This window comes from Rousettus aegyptiacus, unplaced genomic scaffold (assembly GCF_014176215.1).
Source record: "Rousettus aegyptiacus isolate mRouAeg1 unplaced genomic scaffold, mRouAeg1.p scaffold_m13_p_3, whole genome shotgun sequence".
NCBI lineage: Eukaryota > Metazoa > Chordata > Mammalia > Chiroptera > Pteropodidae > Rousettus > Rousettus aegyptiacus.
In genome coordinates, this window is record NW_023416306.1 from 109,537,292 (window position 1) to 109,544,767 (window position 7,476).

Below are 7,476 nucleotides of genomic sequence, written 5' to 3' on the forward strand. Positions count from 1 at the left end.
TGGGGTTTCATGTGTGTTTTCTCAGCAAATGTAGCAGTATTACAAATAACAAAGGCTACATACTCATATGTACAAAGAAGATGTAGTTAATTTTCTATAAGCCTCCACCCTCCCTAAGTACCAGAGAAACTTGCTAATTAACTTGCTAATTAAAGTTTCTGTCTCTTAGGGTTTAAACAATCTCCTTTAAGGTAAGCAATCAGATTATTCAAAGTTCAGTTTCCTAGTGGGGCTGGTATGAATTGTATACTTTGGATGACTTGATCTCTTGGGTAAATTCTCAGCCTTCTAGGATACTGCTCTAACCCTCTTCTCCCTAAGGGGCACATGAGGCATCTTACTGGGTTCCTGCAGTGGGTGTCTTCAAGGGGCTTGTTGATCTCCGTTATAGGATGGCTCGTCTGATCTGCATCTTTAACTGCTAATCACTGTGGTATGGCTGGCCCTCTTGGGTAATGTCCTAGTACCTATCCCTGGAGTCTGAGGTCCCAGCCACTTGCTCCTTTATGAAGACTCCTCTTATAGGAACCTCTTTATCCTACTGCCTTGGATCCCTCAGCATCTTCGATCTCTTCAGCAGGGTGCGTGGGCATCTCTGTAGGCAAGATGAGGCTAGCAAGGAGCTACGAGTGCTGTCCTAGGCTTGCCTGTCCAGTAACCTGGTGCTGCTCCATCATTCTGACACTGTTTTGGACATGGACTCAAGCAGCAGGTTAGGGCTCCCCAAGAAGCCTGAAGCCTCCTCCAGGCTTCTCCCAGGAAAGCAGCCTCAAGCCCCAGGATAGTGGATGTTCCCACACTCCCACTCACTCAGGGCTTGGGCTCTAGAAGTAGAGAAAAGTCCCCTGGACTTACTTTCATTCCTTTCTTCTTTTCACACACCTGTATTTGTTCAAAAGTTCAGATTTATCACTTTTCATCTTATCTCACAAGTCTTCCCCCACCTAAGACTCTAAGATCAAGACCACCAGGTATTTGTGAACAAAAAAAGGGCTATGCGATATACCCAACAAGTTCAGGGGTGCCACATGGAAGGGCCCAGCAAGCTTCATGACCAGAAGTAAACCACACAGAATGGTTTGATCACAAATTCCTTACCAGGCAGGACATAGCAGGTAATCACATTTCAGGCCTATACCTTCCTTAGCAAAGGTTGATCTTTACCTTAAGTGAGTTCTGTTTATTGGTCTTATGCATCTAGGATAACATACCTTTGAAATGTCAGCAATTTTCTTTTCCTACCCCTTGAAGTTACAACCACTGGCACCAGATCAGAGCATAAGACCGCCAGAGCAGGAGACCACAGAATTCTTCATTGTTATCTTGTTGCCCATGTACTATTTCTATTTACTATAAATGTTAAATGTTAACTATCCTGTTCCCATTAGTGTAAAAGAAATGTGTGTTCCTCCATTTTGCCTTTTATCCAACCCTAGACTTTTCTTCATTTTGCTTTCTCCTGCCTCCTTAATTTGCCACTGATTGATTTCATGTACCTTCCTTATGTTTTTTTTTCCTCCTTGATTCTAAATGTGTGAAATAAGCTGAAAAACTTTCATTCTCTGGAGCATTTTCTGGGCAGGTTCCCAATGTTTGGCTCAAAATAAAACAAACAAACAAACAAACAAAAACCTCTTATAAAACTTCTCACAGGTTTAGACATTCTTTCATCAACACATTGATCTGTGAAAGAAGGGGGATTTGATATATAGAAATCTCTTTTCTATCTCTATAAAGCTTTGCTTTTAAATTTACTAAATAGCTTAAACAACAACAACAAAAAAACCTTTTAGATTTGAAATTAAAATGACCTTTTTTCCTATGTAGTATTAACTTGTTTCTCATGTAGGACAATGAGCCTCAAGATTGCTTAGAGGTAAGAGACCACAGAGTATTAGACTTAAAGGAATTATATTATATACATATATTTAGTCACACTGGTTAGTAGGGAATGAAAGAAGACTCTTGGAGAGGGTCATCCCCGCAGGTACCCAATAAAACAGAGTGTTTTGCCCATTCTCTTCTCCCTTGGTAACCTCATTGCCATAATGAGAAATGGATGTTAACTGGGCTTTTTCATCACCTGTAAATCTTTTCTCAATGATTTGATGAACAGTTAAAATTAGTCTTGCAGATTTCTGTTTCTCTCCGCTATTACATTAAGGAATTAAATTGAAAATGCCACAAGATAATCTTCAAATAAATACTGTTTAAATAAAGAAGAGTCTGTAAACTTGTCTAATTAAATCTCAAATTAAGCATAGAAAATAAGGAAGGCCATGTTTGTTGGGGAGTTGCAATGGGATAGATCCAATATCAAAATCACCATAGCAATGGCAAATCACATACTGAGCTTAAGGTATATTTGGCCCAGGATAGTGTATATAAGAAACACAGGAAAAAGTCACCTACTGTTTCAGTATGAAAAGCAAACTCAGCATTCAATGATGAATGTTTATTTATGCAGATTCCTGAGTCTATCTCTTAACCCGGGGTCTTTCCATTTTTTAAAAAAATTTCAATTCATAATAAAAAATACATTCTATTTTTTGTGATGTATTCTGAACTATTCTGTTTTGTCCTATTCTGTTTTATTTATTTATTTTTCATGCTGGTAATGACCCACTAGATTGATGTCATGACTCTCTAGTGGATTATGATCTATAGCCTGAAAATAAATTTTGCCTTTAAAAACTTTACTCAAAACATGATCCAAAGATGACCTTCCCCACCAACCCATCACACGCACACATATTATATTTTCACTTCTTGGAGCTCTTATTTGAAAAGGCAGATCATGAGGCCTTTATTTCTTTCCTAGACTCTGAAAGTAAATACATTTGCCTAGGGGAATGGCTCCCAGTCATGATTCTCATTCTGGCCTAGGCCTAGGATCAGGGCTGGGATGATTGTAAACCATGGGTTCTGAGGAGAAAGGATGGACCAAAGACAGAAGCCCAAGCTCAATGCTGAAGGAGATTTAACAAGCGTCAGCCCTAGGGGGAAGCTGCAGGACAGACCAGAGATGAGTGAATGACAAGAACAGAGGAAAAGCAGAACAAGGGGAGAGGGCTGAGCCTTGCTGAATTAGCAAATGCAGAACAGACCAGCCAAAGGAAGCCCAGTTAGGGCCACTCTCTGTGGGTGCTGGCCAAAAGCAGAGAGTCCGAGAGTGGTGCCTGGATTTTCAATTTAAATAAGGTCCCCAGGAGATTTTTATGCAAATAAAATTGTAGAATCATTGCCTGGCATAAATCTTGTCATTCACCATTTAAGAAGATTAAAATTTGTAGTGGCTTGTATGAAATAAATGTTTAACAGGCAGTTGTCCACCAAAGTGACATTTAGTTACTTTACTGTCATTATAAGGTGCCCTTGTTTCTTGCAGTGGAGTCTCCCTTCTATTTCCTGCCATAGTTTCAACAACAAAATTTTTTTTTTTTTCTGCAAGAGTCCCCGTAATTGATTACAGTTGTTCACAGAAATTCAGATCCACTTCTCACTACCAGATGACACAGGGCCCAATCTACAGAAGGACACGCGAGGGCAAACACATTTGACTAAAATAGGATTTTTCAATAGAATAGCTTTGAGGGTAGGTTGTTCTCAGCTAGGACCCGCAAAAAATTTCCACCATAAAAACAAAATCCAGAAAGCTAATATATTCATTTTTAATAAAGAAAATGTAACTATCAGGAAGATGGGTGCTCGTGTTTGGAGAGTACCCCCAACCCCTGTTGGCAAGTTTCCTGGGCTACTAAGTTATCAGCATGTTGCTTGGTGACCACGGCATTACGACAAGTGAACCTAATGCCCATTGATGTTGGGATGCATGCATTTCACCCCCTCTCTAGGGACACAGTTGCCTCCAGGTCAGTAGGTCCCACTCCTGGGATGGGGCACTTTCTATTCTAGACATTTTGGAGACACACTACTGGCATCAGAACCTCTGAATCTAATTTTTCTTTCTCATTTTTACAAAAACAAACTTTTTTCTCCTATTCATTTATTAAAGAAAACTCAGACAAGCAAAATACACAAAATAAAAAAATATCCTCCCAGAGAAAACTACTGTTAACAACCTAGTGATTCCTCTAGACTTTTGTTTTTACCAGTAATTGTTCTGAACTTTTTTGCTCTCTACCCCTATCCCCAACCAGGGGTAGATCCTATCTCTGGGTGGGCAACTGGGGACAGAGAAGAGGGGACAAGCAGAGCACACAATTCAGCCCTTTCTCAGGTGCGAAATTCAGATTTGTTAAATATGGTGGCAGCGGCTTGAGTGGGCAGCAGTCTGATCGACACAAACGCAGGGGCAAACTCTCTGGGAGTATGCTTAGCTGGTGCTCTCTAGTAACTGAAATTTCCCCATGAACTTCCCCTGTTCAGGGAAGCAGCACTGGTCAGTTGAGAGCAAGGTGATAATTACTGCTTGTATTTGTGGATCATTTATCCCATATCAATCACTGTTTGAATATTTCTTGAGTGCTTACTTCATAATTAACAAAACAAAACAAAACAAAACAAAACGCTGTGCTTGTGCAACTCCCATTCTCATGTGGAGGTAAACAATTTTTCAAAACGCTAAAATAAATAGTATATTAAGCGGTGATAAATGCTATGGAGAATAATAAGGCAGAAAAGGGGAGCAGGCTGGAGGAGAGTAGAGTTTTAAATACAATGGTCAGAAAGGTCTCTTGGAGAAGCTTACATTTAAATAAGCACCAGAAAAACATCAGGGAGTGAACCACGTGGAAATGGCAGAGGAAATATCCAGTGCCAAGGCCCTGAGCCGCTGGAAAGGCGGAGAATAAGGAGGAACCGGTAAGCTGGGAGGAAAACCAGGGGTGGGAAGCTGAAGCGAAGGAGGAGGGAAGGGTCAACTGTGTCAAATACTGCAGATAGCCAAGGCAGACCAGTGAGATTGGAGTTGTGGAAATTATTAATGGCTTTAATAACAGCAGTTTCAGCGGAATGATGAAGGTATGAAAACCTAATGGGAGTGGTTTCCAGATAGTATGTGAGAAGAGGAATTGGAAACAGAATAGATAATTCTTTCTGTAAGTTTTCCTCCAAAATGCACTCCTGCTCTAAGTATTTTTTTAATTAATTAATTAATTAACTAATTAATCCTTACAACAGCCCTATAAAGTAGGAACTAGTCTCCTTATTTATAAATAAGGGTGATGAAATTGATATGCCCAGTAAAGTAAGACCTCATGAGAGTAGGCTTCACTAGCCAACAGTGAAAACAAAGAGCTTGAAGGTTGATTCTTGTGTATCCTTCTGGTTCACTTTATTTTTCTTAACTGAATGACTGAGCGTCCATTCCATACAACAAAGAGTCTAATTAGCGCAGTATTATAATTAAAATCTCTCTCTGATGGTCAGACTGTATGACAGGCGGCAGGTGTCCATTTACACCTAAAATGTCATTTCGGAGCCCTCCTGCCTCTTGGTTTGAATTCGGTTAGACTTCTCACAAGCTAGCACACTTTTGTTTCCAGCTTAAGAGCTGTTTTATTACTTAGGGTCATTGCACAAAAGCATTGCATGAGAATGACAAATATGACCTCTCAAAAACTGGGACCTTTCCTGAGGAATAAAAGAGCCAATTTTAATCAAATTGAAGAAAATAAAAATATTTAGCATTTCACTCTTTCAAGCTGATCATGTTTGCATTAGCCATCTCTGACTCTAATTTGAGAAGAGGTTTCTGTGTATATATAACTCATCTTACCAACTAATAAAAGTATTTTTTTACTGTCACTATTCATTATTTTTCCTTATCTCAGAGTTAAAATTTTACCTTGATGTGCCAATATAAATGGCGATAGCTGATTTTGTTGACATTCAGTCTAGTTCCAAATACTTTAATCAAAAATATGTGTAACCATGCGTATCTGCCAAGTGTTAATTAAAATATTTTTTTCTAACGTCTTCCCCATTTCAAGTAGCAATTATGACTTTGGCATATCTTTATCAGAAAAGAAAATATCTATTTTTCTGCTTTCAGAAGTATATATGAAGAAAGATAGTAATTTATGCTTAAAGCAGCCTAACTAAAATCTGACACTAAGAGCCCCTATTCAGATTCCAGTTTTGAGTCGCCCACCCAAATCAATTTGAATTAGGTTTGAAAAGTTTTTTCTCCTTTGCAAAAATACATTTTAAAAATTGTAGAAACCCCAGTCTGTTTTCTTTCTTTTTTAAGACAGCATTCACATCAGTTATTCAGTGTAAGGATGTGAATGAAGACACAAGCAAAAAACACTAATTTAATGGAAGTCATTGTTGCATCAATAGTTTTACTGTATGACATTTATTATCAACAGCAAGATAGGTTGTGTAATCACCATTAAATTATTCAACTAATTTGCTTTGGGAATATAGCTGAAAGGACAAAGTGAGACTGAAACCCTTTTTTTACTTACTTATTAACAAAATATTTATCGAATACCTACTATATGTCGGTCACTGTACTTTTAACTAAGAATACAAAATTCAGGAGAATGTGTCCTTGGAAGGTATATGGCTCACTCAGACATAAATATGCCTTGTTAAGGGAAAATTCTATAAGAAAAAACACTTATCTGGTAGATTCATTCTGAGTACCAGAATATTGATTACCTTTGCGATTTTTGAATAGGTTGATTTGATTCAAATTACCACCTCTGATAACACTTGAGATATTATTTTGAATTATTGTAAAATTGCTCAAAGGATTGTGAATGCCTAAACTCACATCGATGAACAAGAACAATAGTTTATCATTTAGTTAACTTAAGCATAGCTAAATGATAGATTGATAAAGAGATAGAAATAGGATAAATAAAAATGCTATGTCCTGGCATTTGGGGATTAGATTCGAATCCATCTTTATTACAAATTAGTGAATTATTTCTCTTCACCTCCAGACTCTTTTTCTCCTGACTCAGATTCTGAGAGTGATTCCTTCTCCATGCTGGTCTGTCCTTAAATGGCTGCTTCCTCATACCAAGGCACTTGTTGCCAATTTTAGATAATTCTGTTTTTTGATTTCAAAATGTAAAAGTTCAGATGTTATATAACAGAGTCTCCATTAATTTTATTTCTTAGGAGATTTACTTTGTTAAGTAAGCTTGGCAAAATGCTTGCCAGTATATACTCATTAATTGAGAACTGTTTCTCAGTTTGCATTTTGCTGCTGTTTTCTGTCTCTATTTTGAATGTTCTTGAAGGCTCTGCAGATAAAATAACATGTGGGTTGCATTGGAGTTGGAAAAAATTTTTTTCATTGCACAGAAATTATAGGTGCCACAATTCTTCTTTCATCTCTTAACCTTTAGACACCTTTCTGTTTAGGGACCATCAAAATTCTAGCAGCTCATGTTCTAACAGGGGTTATACATTTAAAGGAGGTATATATGAAATGTTGTAAGATTAAAGAAGATGGGGTTATTTAATCGCTCTAGGTGTTGGGGGTTTATAGAAGTT